At 41.9% G+C, this 15,026-nt stretch overlaps 1 long non-coding RNA gene across 6 annotated transcripts in view; it reads left to right on the top strand.

Annotated features, from left to right (window-relative positions):
• LOC140200517 (uncharacterized) overlaps nt 1-15,026 on the top strand; it is a 129,409-nt gene that overhangs the window by 95,080 nt on the left and 19,303 nt on the right. For 3 of the 6 annotated variants that reach the window (XR_011886653.1, XR_011886652.1, XR_011886650.1), the window contains exon 5: nt 2,555-2,614. The exons of the other annotated variants lie outside the window; for them this stretch is intronic. This is a non-coding gene — a long non-coding RNA (uncharacterized lncRNA). The remainder of the gene's footprint in view (nt 1-2,554; nt 2,615-15,026) is intronic. 6 annotated transcript variants of the gene reach the window in all.

Raw genomic sequence — 15,026 nt, 5'->3', positions numbered from 1 at the left:
TACTGCCTAAACCAGGCAGCATCCTGGTAAATCTCCTCTGTACCCTTTCCACATCTTTCCTATAGTGAGGCAATCAGAACTGGACACAGTACTCCAAGTGTGGCCTAACCAGAGTTTTATAGAGCTGCATCACTACCTCGCGACTCTTAAACTCTATCCCTCAACTGATGAAAGCTAACACCCCATAAGCTTTCTTAACTACCCTATCTACCTGTGAGGCAACTTTCAGGGATCTGTGGACATGTACCTCCAGATCCCTCTGCTCCTCCACACTACCAAGTATCCCTGAAGATTCAGAACTCAAAATACCACCAAAGATCCTCTTTAATATAAGGAAATGAGCTATCAGAGTAAAACTCTGTCTGAAAGCATTGTGATTTTATCAGTGTCTCCCTTTTTAATAGTGCTTGAAGTAACTGCCTTGGCACTGTGTGGGTGAGAGCAGGAGGTACTGTTAATCAAGTGCTGAAGGTATTATGACTGGCCACTTCTACATTATTTTAAAACGTTCATCAGATTTCTTCCTGTCCTTGGGGCTAGCCATTCAGTTCAATTATAAAATTGCAGTATGTGACCTAGATTTCTTGCTCACTTTTTTGAATCTGGGCAGTGAGTTAAGTGTGTTCATAATTGCTGTCAAAGTGAAGACCTTTTCCATACATCTTTGGACTATTGTCTTATATTCTTACCCAGGCTCCATATGAAAACCTGGCTGGAAATAGGAAAATAACAGAATCAGGAAATTAGTGGTACTATTTACATAGGTCACCAAACAAGAAGTAATTCTGCTGGGAAAAAAATGTTTACCTTGTATCCTGGCTCTGTTAGTACTGCATTGTTTTTATTTTGAAGCTGCCATACTTCTACCACATATTTACATATTTCACCAAAGATGTGGCTTATACCTCATATCAGATTGCCACGTTGTACCTTCTCTATTCATGCCTATAGTGGCCCATCTTGTTTACACCTGGGATCAGTCCTATTCCTCTCTTTTAGCATACATACCTTACTTTCTGACATGTGCGTGCTAAAAACTAGTTCCAGAAGTTGTCATTTTCACTAAAGAAAATGCCTCAAATTTACAAAATCTGGGGGTCAATTTCAGAAACATGCACGAGGCCTCAAGAGGAACTTAAAGACTTCTGAAGTAAGATGAGCAAGAGTGACCAAGACTAACCAATGGTAGAGACATTAGGGAGGAGATGTGGGGAGTTGGGGAGCATTGAAAATGGAGAAACCTCTGCCAAAAAATTTGGTTGCAAGATGCTGTTACTCGCCATTTTATAATTAACCAATATCCCTCCCTCGGAAAAGTTCCTGGGTTCTGACGCTCCTGTCCCACAAATAAATTGGTCCTCCAGAATTTCCAGACAGCCAGTTTCCTGCTAAGTTTTTCTTAAGGAAAGGAAGTAGTTAGCTTAATAAATCAAGTTACAGTGAGGAACTCACAACCAAATCATATTTTAGAATAATTCTGAGCGATAAGGAAGAAAACTTGCACTCCTATAGCAAACCTGAGACAGGAGCATTTTACAGGAGCACCATCAAACAAAACTTGCAAAAAGTTACGCAAGAATATTGTGAGATTGCAGTGTAGGAGGGCAATCAGATTGGTGGAGAATCTTCATCTTGTTGAAGTTAAACGTAAGGCTCATACTCTCATTTGCTTCAATATGGGTTTATAATGGAACCCTGGAAAAGTCATACTACTTCATATATCTTGGGAGCTGTCTCTCAACAATCAATGATGCAGTTCACCACTGATGTGAATATATCACTACAGCCTTTAATTGAAGTAAAAATGTTTTGAACTGCAAGAGCTTGTACTAGGTACAACTCTATCCCCCTGTTAACAGTGATCATTTATCTCCTATAGGTTTCTGAGAGCAGGACGACCAAAATTCTTAGTGGCAAGGTCTTAGTTCCATTTTCTTGGCTACATTGGGATGTACCTGTTGTTAGCAAACATCAGGCTTTTGAAGTGGATGTTATTTTCCAAGCTTTGACATGCAAATAGATTACCAGGTAATCAGAGTAAAAGACTCGGTCATGTGTTCAAACATCATTGGAAAAATTACAGTAGTTCCACTGATGCCTGAGAATCTCTGGCCTACTACTGCTCAAAGTGGAGGAGCATAATGTGGCATTGAGAGGCTCAGGGCTGTGCATCCACAAAATTAGCATGTGACATCCTATATGCTGAATCATCACTACCTTTGATTAGGCCTACGACAGTGATGTTGTCAGCAAACTTGAATATGGCTTTGGACCTGTGCTTAGCCACACAGTCTTAAGCGCAAAGCGAGTAGAGCAGGGGACTGAGGTCACAAGCCTTGTGGTGCAACTATGCTGATGGAGATCATGGAGGAGATGTTGTTGCAGATTCCAATTGGTTCTGATTAGCAAGTGAGGAAATCCAGGATCCAATGGCACAAGAAGATATTGAGGCCAAAGTTTTGAAGCTTATTGATTAGACTTGAGGGGACGATAATATTAAATGCTGACCTGTAGTTGATCAGAGCATTCCGATTTCTGCATCTTTGCTCTCCAGATGCTCCATGGTTGAATGAAGAGCCAATGAGAAGGCATCTGCTGTGGACCTGTTGCTCAGGTAGGTAAATCAAAGTGGATCTAAGTCACTTCTCAGGCAGAGTTGATAAGTTTCATCACCATCCTTTCAAAACGCTTCATGACAGTGGATGTAACTGCCGCTGGATGGTAGTCATTGAGGCAGGTCACCACATTCTTCTTGGGAACCAGTATAATTGAAGCCTGCTTGAAGTGGTTGGGTACCTCAAACTGCTGAAGAGAGAGCTTAAAGATCTTAGTGAACTTTTCAGCTAGTTGATCAGCACAGGTCTTTAGAACTTGGCCAGGTACCCCATCCAGGCCAGATGCTCTTCATGGGTTCATCCTCCTGAAGGCTGCTTGCACATCAGCCTTAGAGATTGAAATCACCGCTTCATTGAGAGCTGTGGAAGCTCACGATGGTTCTTCCGTGTTTTGCCAGTTAAAGTAAGCGTAGAATGCATTGAGTCACCTACAGTGCCAATGAAAAGTATTCACCCCCTGGAAATTTTCATGTTTTATTGTTTTACATTATTGAATCACAATGGATTTAATTTGGCTTTTTTTTGACATTGATCAACAAAAAAATACTTCCGTTGTCAAAGTGAAAACAGATCTCTACAAGGTGATTAAGTTAATTCCAAATATAAGACACTCTTCAAGTCAGTATTTAGTAGATGCATCTTTGGCAGCAATTGCAGCCTTGAGTCTGTGTGGATAGGTCTCTATCAGCTTTGCGCATCTGGACTCTTGCAATTTTTCCCCTTTCTTCTTTACAAAACTGCTCAAGGTCTGTCAGATTCCATGGAGATCATGAATGAACAGACCTTTTCAAGTCCAGCCACAAATTCTCAGTTGGATTGAGGTCTGGATTCTGACCTGGCCCTCCAGGGAATTAACTTTGTTGTTTCAAAGCCATTCCTGGTTATCCTTGGGGTCATTGTCTTGCTGGAAAATGAATTTTCTCCTAAGTCGCAGTTCTCTTGCAGACTGCATCAGGTTTACCTCCAGGATATCCCTGCTTAGCTGCATTCAGTTTACCCTCTACCTTCAAAAGCCTTCCATGGCCTGCTACAGTGAAGCATCCCCACAGTATGATGCAGCTACCACCATGCTTCACGGTAGGGATGGTGTGTTTTTGATTATGTCCTTCTGTAGCCTCTCTACTCCCTCAAAACGACCTGCCCCCCCACCTTTGTTTCACCTGCAAACTTTGCAACAAAATGATTGATTCCATCATTCAAATCTTGGACATATAACATTAAAAAAATCGGTCCCAACACAGACCCCTGTGGAACACCACCAGTCACTGGCAGCCAACCAGAAAAGGCTCCCTTTATTCTTACTCTTTGCCTCCTGCCAATCAGCACTTGCTTTACTTATGCTAGAATCTTTCCTGTAATACCATGGGCTCATAGCTTGTTAAGTCTCATGTGTGGCAGCTTGTCAAAGGCCTTCTGAAAATCCAAGTTCACAACATCATCTGATTCTCCCTTGTCTATCCTGCTTGTTATTTCTTCAGAGAATTCCAACAAACTTGTTAGGCAAGATTTTCCCTTGCAGAAACCATGCTGGCTACAGCCTATTTTATCACGTGCCTGCAAGTACCCTGACATCTCATCCTGAATAATTGGCTCCTACATCTTCCCAACCACCAGGTCAGACTAATTAGCCTATAGTTTTGTTTCTTCTGCCTCTCTCCCTTCTTAAATTTTCCATTCATCCAGAACCATTCCAGAATATAATGATTCTTAAAAGATCATTAATGCCTCTACAATCTCTTCAGCCACCTCTTTCAGAAACCTAGGGTGTACACCATCTGATCCAGGTGACTTATCTACCTTCAGACCCTTCTGTTTCCCAAGAAACTTCTCTCTAGTTATGGTAAGTTCACAACTTCATCCTCCCTGACACCTGGAACTTCCACCATATTGTTAGTGTCTTCCACAGTGAAGACTGATGCAAAATTCTTATTCAGTTCATCCACCATTTCATTCTCCCCTGTTACTTCCTCTCCAGCATCATTTTGCAGCAGTCTGATATTCACTGTCGCCTGTCCTTTACACTTTATATACTTGAAGAAACTTTTGGTATCCTCTTTAATATTATTGGCTAGCTTACTTTTGTATTCCATCTTTATCTTCTTAATGACTTTTTAGTTGCCTACTGTTGTTTTCCCACTAATTTTTGCTCTATTATATGCCCTCCCTTTGGCTTTTTTGTTGGCTCTGACATCTCTTGTTAGCCACAGTTGTGTCATCTTTCCTTTAAAATATTTCTTCCTCTTTGGTATGTGTTATCCTGTGTTTCTGAATTGCGTCCAAAAAATCAGCCATTGCTACTCTGCCAGTACTCTTTTCCAATCAATTCTGGCCAACTCCTCTCTCATGCCTTTATTCCACAGTAATTCTGATGATCTGACTTTAGGTTCTCCATCTCAAATTTCAGAGTGAACTTGATCATATTATGATCACTTGCCCCTAAGGATTCTTTACCTTAAGCTCTCTCATCAATTCTGGTTCAATGCACAACACCCAGTCCAGAATAGCTAACCCCTTAGCGAGCAAAACCGTGAGCTGCTCTAAAAAGCCACCTCATGGGCATTCTAGAAATTCTCCCTCCTGGAATCAAGCACCAAACTGATTTTCCCATTTTTTTTTTTTTTTTTTTTCCCCCAATTTGCCTGTATACTGAAGGTTCCCATGACTATTGTAACATTGCCCTTTTGGCATGCATTTTCCCTCTCCCATTGTAATTTGTAGGCCATATCCTTACTACTGTTTGGGAGTCTTTTTACCTTTGCATTTCCTTAGCTCTATCCACAATAATTTAACACCTTCTGACCCTATGAGGACATTAAGCTCCCAGCTATATTCTTCTTTCATCCATGATTCAGTGATAACTATAACATCTTACCTGCCAGTCTACAACTGTGCTGCATGTTAATCTCACTTTTTCTGTATACTGCGCTCATTCAGATAACAACACCTTCAATCCTGTATTCACCCTTTTCAATTTTGTCCACCTTTTAATGTTGCAACTCATCCTGTTGACTGCAGTTTTGCCCTATCATCAGCCTCTCCTCGCTAGAGTTTGCCTCAGTTTGTAAACCAGCTACTTAATCTTCAACACTATTATCCGTCTTTCCTACGATATTTCTTGCATTGAAATATGGGCAGCTGAGGACTTTGGCCGCACCATGCTCAACTTTTAATTCCTATCTTTGTCTGTGGTTTTACCAGCATCTGGCTTCCACAACCTCTTCACTAACTGTTCTGGCACTCTGGTTCCCACTCCCCTGCAACTCGAAGTTTAGACCCCACCATGTAGCACTAACAACATTCCTGCTGGGATATTAGTCCCCCTCCAGTTCAGATGCAAACCATCCCTTCTGTAAAAGTCCCACCTTCCCTGCCCTCCATCCTACACCAACTCCCTAGCCACATATTAATCTGTATAATCTTCCTAGTTCTGGCCTCACTAGCATGTGGCACAGGTGCAATTCTGAGATCACCACCCTGGAAGTCCTGCCCTATGATTTATCACCTAACTCCCTGAACTCCCTATGCAGAACCTCATCCCTCATCCTACCCATGTCATTGGTACCTACATGGACCACGACTTCTGGCTGTTAATCCTCCCACTTAAGAATGCTGAGGACTCGATCCAAGCTATCCTGGACTCTGGTACCCAGAAGGCAAAGTATCATCCAAATAACTCATTCTTGCACACAGAATCTCCTGTCCATTCCCTTATCTAACAAATCCCCTGTCACCATAGTGTGCCTTTGGTTCCCCCTTCCCTTCTGAGTCAAAAAGGCAGGCTCAGTGCCTGACTACTGTGACTTTCCTCTGGTAGGTTATTCCTCCCCCCCCCCCCCCCCCCACCACCCCCGACAGTATCCTAAGTGATATACCTGTTGTTGAGGGGGATGGCCACAGGGGTGCTCTGCACTGGCTCCTTAATTCCTTTCCCCTTCCTGACTGTCCCCGAGTTTCTTGTGTCCTGTACCCTGGGTGTAACCACTTATATTTCCTATATTTCCAAATGATCCAAAGTTCATCCAGTTCCAGCTCCAGCTCCAGCTCCAGCTCCAGCTCCTTAATGCAGATTGCTAGAAGCTGCAGCTGGATGCACTTCTTGTAGTTCTAGTCATCAGGGACACTGGAGGTCTCCCTGCCTTCCCACATCCCACAATACGAGCATTCAGCTATCCTGCCTGGCATCTCTGCTGAGCAGAAATAAAGAAGGGAAGGAAAAAGAAACTCTTCTTTTCTTTGCTTTCTCTGACTTAGCCCATTTTTGCGGAATCCTCTGAAGAGCTAAAGCTCAAGATCACCACTCTGACTCTGCCCACTCAGAGGGCGTCTGCTGCACTTACCCCTGCCTCCCTTTACTTTGCTCTTGCTAATCAATCACAAACGCCGTCTTTTTCACTGTACTGACCTGCTCCTGCCTTTTGTACTCGAGCAGTGGACCTGATCGAAGTCCCCTCCTCTCAAAACTTTAATGTCCAGATTTTCTTTTTGTATTTGCACAGTTTGTTGTATTTTGCATACTGTTTGAATGCCCAAGTTAGTGAGGTCTTTCACTGGTTCTAGTATGGTTATTATTCTATAGATTTATTGAGTATGCCCACAAGGGTAGTATATGGTGAAATATATCTACCATATACCATGTATACGTACCATATAATAAATATATATTGAACTTTGAACTTTAGAACATGAAGGTAAAGGGGTGAAATTTCACCGCTCTATAAAAAATCTGAGATGAAAGGGAGGTAGTAGTGTTGTAATATTTTCATAAAGTTTAAAGAAAGTGGTTCAGAAAGTCCAGGGAGACCTAACACAGGATAATAATAACAATGAATTGATGTATATAAAGGAGAAAAAAATTCCCTCTTCTTGTCTCAAGGCTTTTCATTTTGCTGTAGGTGGAGCAGAAGACATTTCCTTTCTTCATAGAATCATAGACTTTGTAACTCAGTTGCATAATGTAGCATTCTTGTACTCTGTCCCAAATAAGTTCCGTGAAAAGAGCGTCAGAAAAGAAAATCAGGGACTTGACGTGTGTTTGGGAATGACCATAATTTTCAATCCAGAGTCCTTTGTTTGGTGTATTATTGTACGCAAGTGTTCAGAAATGCATGGTGACAGGGCACACAGTGACGTGCGGTGCATGCTTGCATACTATTTCTGCAGTCTCTGATGATTTGGGGCAGTGCAGGTCATTGATGCAGAAGCAGGCCTTCACAGCATGAAAGGAGCTCACTTTGAAACATCAGGAATCTGCAGCTTGTATTGGAGGGGAGGGCGGTGTATCCAGTTGTGGTGCTTTTTCGGGCCTCGAAAAGGAACCCTACCAAGGGATCCTATCCTGGAAAATTGGGGGGGGGGGGGGGGGGCGGGTTTCAATAGATTGAGGCCTGGAAAGTAGGGTTGCCAACTTTCTCACTCCCAAATAAGGGACAAGAGTAGCAGTTAAATACGGGACACTTCTGTTTACCCTGAGAAAGACTACCATGACCATGAGGCCTTGCGCGGGCACTTGTGTGCACATGAGTGACGTGCGCATGTGCGTACGAGTCGATTTATTTCCCACAGATCGGTTTTGGCTTAATCTTCCCGACTATACTGTACATACATTATTTCTACTTTATATAGGCTGTGTATTTATCATATCATTGCTGCTTTTACAATATGTTAGTGTTATTTTAGGTTTTATGTGTTATTTGGTATGATTTGGTAAGTTAATTTTTGGGTCTGGGAACACTCAAAAAATTTTTCCCATATAAATTAATGGTAATTGCTTCTTCGCTTTACGCCATTTCTGCACGAAAGGTTTCATAGGAAAGCTCTACCTTAGCAGGGGAAATATTGGACAAAGGCGGTCCCATATGGGACAAACCAATTTAGCCCAATATACAGGATGTCCCGGCAAGTACGGGACAGTTGGCAACCCTACTGGAAGGGTTGGGTCAGATTTGAGCAAGGAAAGAGAAAGTTTCAAAGTTCAAACTGCCTGGGAGATGCTGCAAGAAGTGGAGAGGTTATTGGTGAAAATAGTGTTTTGGAAGGAGCAGCTTCTTAAAGATTTTGAAATGGAGGGGAAGATGAGTCAGGTGGTGGCACTGCATTGTAGGACACAGAACATTACAGCACAGTACAGACCCTTCAGCCCATGATGTTATTCTGACCTTTTAATCTACTCTTAAGATTAATCCAGCCATTCCCTCCTACATAGCCTTTCTTTTTCTTCCTCTATCATTCATGTGCCTATTTAAGAGTTTCATAAATGCTTAATGTATCACTGCTTCGACCACCACCCCAGCAATGTATTCCATGCACCCTCCACCCTCTAGATTTAAAAAAAGACCTACTTCTGACATCCCCTATACCTTCCTCCAATTACCTTAAAACTATGTGCCTTCCTTTTAGCATTTCTGCCCTGGGAAGTTGTCTCTTGGTATCCACACAATCTGTGCCTCGTTCCTGATGAGAGGAGGGACTGATGGGGACAAGTTGACCTCTTTTCCTGTTCTTGACAAGAGGAGGGAAGTGAAAGCAGAAATGAAGGTAACAGAATAATGAAGGCAGAAAGGGAGTGAGATAAAGGGCACAGGTGAGGAGGATGACAGCATCAGAACAAATGTGACAGAGACAGCGAATTTGTGACGCTGAGTGCTGCAAGTGAATCAAAATCAGCAAATGCAGGAGACTACATAGCATCTGTGAAGAGAGAAAAACAGTTCATGCTTCAGATTTGTGACCTTTCATGAAAAAGTGTGTTTTAAGTTTCAGAGAGGGAGAGCCATAGGAAGAACAATAACCTCCTCTGTATTGAAGCAGCAAAATGCAAATTCCATGGCCACTTTACAGAACACCTTTTATTACATATTGACGTTCAATTTAAATAGTCATCAACAAATCTATGACCTGCTGATTCTTTCAACTAAGGTGCAGCATTTTTCATCTCTGTTTTAAAATTCTTTTGGCAAATACATGCCCATTCTGAAAGTTTGTTATTCTTGTAATCTGTAGTGTTTTCCAATTTTTTTTATCCTCTAATAATGTCATCTTTAAATTATCCTTGCTCTGTTGACAATTGGTTGGTATAAACATTCCAATTACTAACAGCTGCTAGGCTCAGCTAATAAAGGACGAAGATACTAAAGGCACTAAAACAGGGACCCAGCACATGTTAGAATACATGTGGCCTTCTGAGTCTTATGGCTGTCACTGAAGTGCAAGGAGTTACTCCTGCAAAGCCTGGACACTACATTCTTCTCTCAGAAAAACTGGGGGGCGGGGGGGGGGGGGGATGGAAATGGAGACACAAGAAATTCTGAAGATGACGGAAATCTTGAGCAACAGGTGCAAAATTCTGGAGGGAGTCAGCAGGTTAGGGCAGCATCTACAGAGGGAAATGACCTGCTGAAGAGTCTCAGCCAGAAGTGTCAACTGTTCATTTCCACCTCCCAGATAGATGCTGCCTGCCGAGTTCCTCCAGCATTTTGTGTATGTTGCTGCATTGTAAAAAATGATCAGTTTGTCCAGGTCATCTCTCTCCTGATGGCAGAATTCCTAAGCCTGGATACTTCATTGTTTTTCCCAGCCTGCCTCAGTTGTATGCAAAAAATATTTGATTAAGTTCAGCATATTTCATTTAATTAAAGAACACATTAACTGAAAATAGAAGCTACAGTACAAAAACATTAGCAGGGTACTTTGAATAAAAGCTACAAACTAGATACATTGTACAGATTATATCTTTTCAGGCCGCTCAGTCCACCAATGTTGCTCTACAATTTACGACTGATCAAATTGTCACCTCAGCTCTTTATTCTGATCCTTGCATCCTGTTCCAGATTGAGAACATACTTTCATATCTACATGAAAACCATTCAAATCAGTGCTTCTATTACCCTTTCAGAAGAGGGCATAATTCTCTCTGAGAGAAAGGGAATTGCCTCATTGTGTCTTGGATGGATGACCTTTAATTCTTAAACAACAATCTCTAATTCTAGATTCTTCATCAAGGGGAAACATATTCTCTGCATCTATTCAATCAAGACCCCAAGAATTGAAATGATTCCATAAAGTCACCATCAATTTTTCTGAACTACAGCAGATACAAGCCGAGCATCTAATCACTTCGATTCTGATATGGTCTTATAAATCTTACCTGAGCTGTTTCATATACTACCTTAAACAATGTTATATAGAATAAATGAATAATAGTAACTAATAACCTATAAAATAAACCAAAGCCTCTCCACTTTTTAAATTTATCCCCCTAGCAGTTAACCATAATGTTGCGTTAGTTTTTCTAGTAATTGACTACATCTGAAATCGGAGAACACCTCGATTTCTCTGCATCTTAGACCTCTACATTCTCTCACTATTTAGATAAAGGGTGAAGACATTTATATTCTGCAGTATTAGACCCCACTTAACAGGTCTTTGCCCACTTTACCTATCCATATTCTCTTGCAGTCTTCCTGCATCCTTTTCACAGCTGCCTGACTTAGCAACCAGACCTTTGATGCCTTCATCCAAGTCATAAAGGTTGAGGCGAGAAGGCATACTATCCTTTACACCTTGCAAACTAGACATTATAATGTCTTCTGTTATCTTTTAGCATCTCAAAAACAGAGTCATAGAGAGACACAGCAAGGAGTCAGGCCTTGTGCCCCACCATGTCTGCGCCAACTATCTAGCACCCATTTTATTCTCCATGCATTCCCTTCAACCCCTGGATTCTACCATGTATCTACACACTTGGAGCAACTTAGAGGCCAATTAACCTGTTAATCTTCATGTTTTGGGGGTGTATGAAGAAGCCGGAGCACCCGAATGATTACACAATCACGGGAAAATGTGCTAATGCCTCACAGCCAGTATCATCAGTCTGGACGGAATGACTGGAGCACTGACAGCATAGCCTAAACTGCAAGGAATAAATTCCTAGCTTGTAATCTCTTCATAAATTTAGCTTCTGTAGTCTAGTAAAGTGGATCAAACTCCCTGCAAAGCTTGTGTCTTCCATATAAAATAGCTGATGAGCTTTGGATGTAGTTTGTTCACTATTATTTTCCTGCCCTGCTGATTTATCAGATTGTTTATATCTTAGTGTAGGATTTTTCTAAAGCATCAGCAACTCCTAGTTTGTATCAAGAGTTTATTTCAGTGTTTGGAAGTTTATCTTCTGATTGGACTTTAAGAGATTTAGAAAACTGAATTGTAAACTTTGGCAAGGAAGTCAAAGCAGAGCACAACAAGCAGCAAACGTTTTTCCGCTCATGTGAATGCATTTATTTGAAGCCAAGGTTGAATTTCATTTGAATTTGCATGTGAAGTCACATGCTTGGCTAAATTTGCCTGTTGTCAATGCTTAACATCAGCTCACATCCTGTGCCCCATAGAGCAGGTCAGGGTTTGGCCTCTTGTTTAGGACTATCAATTTCTGAATGATCAAGTTTCCGCAATGTTGAGAGAGTAAGGCTCGTCGCCCTAAAGTGGCAAAGAAAACATTTGAAATTAATATTAACAACTGACACTCACTTGGCACTATTTCATTGTTGAAGACTCAAATTGCTTCAGAGAGGTGTAAGGAAACATTTCCATTGAATCAAAGCTGAGCAGAGCTGACTTAAATAGTGATTTAGCAAAAGAATTAGGAATTTATTTGGGACCATTCTTACTGAAAGATTCGGGAGAGAAGAGCAGTTAAGGGGAAATATTGTCAAATATTTAAGGGGAATTTGAGCGGGAACCTCGTCACTCAGAGGGTGCCAGTGGAAGTGGTGGATGTGGGTTCAATTTCTACATTTAAGAGAAGTTTGTATAAATTGGTGGATGGGAGGGGTTTGGTGCCAGTACAGGTTGATGGGACTAGGCAGAATAATAGTTCGGTAAGGATTAGATGGACTGAAGGGCTTGTTTCTGTGCAGTAGTGCATTATGACTCTGTGGCTCTGTATTAATCCCAAAGGGAAAGGCAATAGGCAGTCAGTGCAAGTAACCCATGTAGAGATTCCCCTCAATAACAAGAATACTGCTTTGGATTCTATGAGGGGGATTACCTGGAAGAAGTAAGCCATAGCAGTAAGATCTCTTGGCACTGAGTCTGGAAGTGGACAGAAGAGGAAAACAATGGTGATAGGGGATTCATTGGTTAGGGGAACTAGACAGGAGATTCTGTGGACAAGAATGTGATTCCCAGATGGTATGTTGTTTCCCAATTACCAGGGTCAGGGACGTCTCTGGTCAAGTTCATAGCATTCTTAATGGGAAGGGTGATTAAAGAGCCAGAAGTCATGGTCCACATTGGTACCAATAGCAAATGCGGGAAGGGAGACGAATTCCTGCGAAGTGTGTACAGGGAGTTACAAGCTCTGTTAAAGGACAGCATTTCCAGGCTGGTGATCTCAGGATCTAATGAGGGCAAGGGCAAAGTCAGGAATATAATTCAGTTTAACATATGCTAATGAAATGGTGGAGGAGGGAGGGCTTTGGACTTTTGGGTCATTGGGCTTCTTGTACAGGAAGGTGGGGCCTGTACAAATGGGATGGTTTGCACGTGAACTGGAGGAGAACCAAATATACACAACTCAGAACATTAGTCCTACCAAGCTCAACCTCTCAGTTTCCTTCTTTGCGTGTAGGCTTAACATCTGCTTTCTCTACAGACGCTGCATTTGCTGTCTTGCCTCCTCGGTTCCAACCCCAATGCAACTCTCGTTTAGACTCCTCCGGAGTAGCACCTGCAGATCTTCCAGCGAGGATATTGGTCCCCCTCCAGTTCAGTTGCAAACTGTCCCATTTGTACAGGCCCAGATTTATTAAAGATAAAGGGTAACAAGGGACAGAACCGGACCATTTGAAGATCAGTGTGGTCATCTATGCATTGATCCAAAAGAGATGGGGAAGAAGTTAAGTGTATTATTTTTACATGATATTTACTTGGGAGACAGACATGGGATCTATAGAACTGAGGCATAAGAACAGTAAGATCATGGATCATATCTGGATTACAGAAGAGGAGGTGTTTCCTATCTTCAGGCAAATTAGGATGGATAAATCTTTAGGGCCTATGAGGTGCCCCCTCAGACCTTGCAGGAGAGTAGTGCAGAAATTGCAGGGGCCTGATATAGATATTTAAAACATCTTTAGCCACAAGTGAGTTGCCAGATAATAAATGTTGTTCCATTGTTTCAGAAGGGCTGTGAGAATAAGCTGGAAGATACAAGCCAGTCAACCTGATGTTAATCATGCATAAATTATGGGATATTTAAGTATTTCAATGGCTAATATGAGGGGGTGTAACTTTAAGGTGATTGGAGGAAGGTATAGGGGAATGTCTATAGATATGGTTTTTACACAGAGGGTGGTGAGTGTGTGGAATGAGCAGCCATTGGTGGTGATAGAGGCAGGTGAATCAGAATCAGGTTTATTATCACTGGCGGCATATGATGTGCAATTTGTTAACTTAGCAGCAGCAGTTCAATGCAATACATAATCTAGCAGAGAAGAAAATAACAACAAAAATATATAAACTAAATCAATTACGTATATTGAATAGATTGAAAAAAGTGTAAAAACAGAAATACTGTATATTTTTTTAAAAAGTGAAGTAGTGTCCAAAGATTCAATGTCCATTTAGGAATCAGGTGGCAGAGGGGAAGAAGCTGTTCCTGAATCGCTGAGTGTGTGCCTTCAGGCTTCTGTACCTCCTACCTGATGGTAACAGTGAGAAGAAGGCATGTCCTGGGTGCTGGAGGTCCTTAATAATGGATGCTGCCTTTCTGAGACACCACTCCCTGAAGATGTCCTGGGTGTTAAAGTCTGTCCCGAGCCTTATAGGCTCATCAGGCTGGTGCTTATATTGATTTCCCTGGTGTGAACCCAAGATGGAGCCAAGAAGATATACAACCTTTTGCAGCTTCTTTTGCCCTGTGCAGTAGCCCCTCCATACCAGACAGTGATGCAGCCTGTCAGAATGCTCTCCATGGTACAACTATATAAGTTTTTGAGTGTATTTGTTGACATGCCAGATCTCTTCAAACTCCTAATAAAGTATAGCCGCTGTCTTACCTTCTTTATAACTACATCGATATGTTGGGACTGGGTTAGATCCTCAGAGATCTTGACACCCGGGAACTTGAAGCTGCTCACTCTCTCCACTTCTGATCTATCTATGAGGATTGGTACGTGTTCCTTCATCTTACCCTTCCTGAAGTCCACAGTCAGCTCTTTCGTCTTATTGATGTTGAGTGCCAGGTTGCTGTGGCACTGCTCCTCTAGTTGGCATATCTCACTCCTATACACCCTCTCATCACCACCTGAGTTTCTACCAACAATGGTAGAACAATAGTAGGGGCATTAAAAGAAGTTTTCAGGCACATGGATGAGAGAAAACTGGAGAGCTATATAGCAGGGAAGGGTTAGAATG

This window comes from Mobula birostris, chromosome 7 (genome assembly GCF_030028105.1).
Source record: "Mobula birostris isolate sMobBir1 chromosome 7, sMobBir1.hap1, whole genome shotgun sequence".
NCBI lineage: Eukaryota > Metazoa > Chordata > Chondrichthyes > Myliobatiformes > Myliobatidae > Mobula > Mobula birostris.
This window is presented reverse-complemented; position numbering and strand designations above follow the sequence as displayed.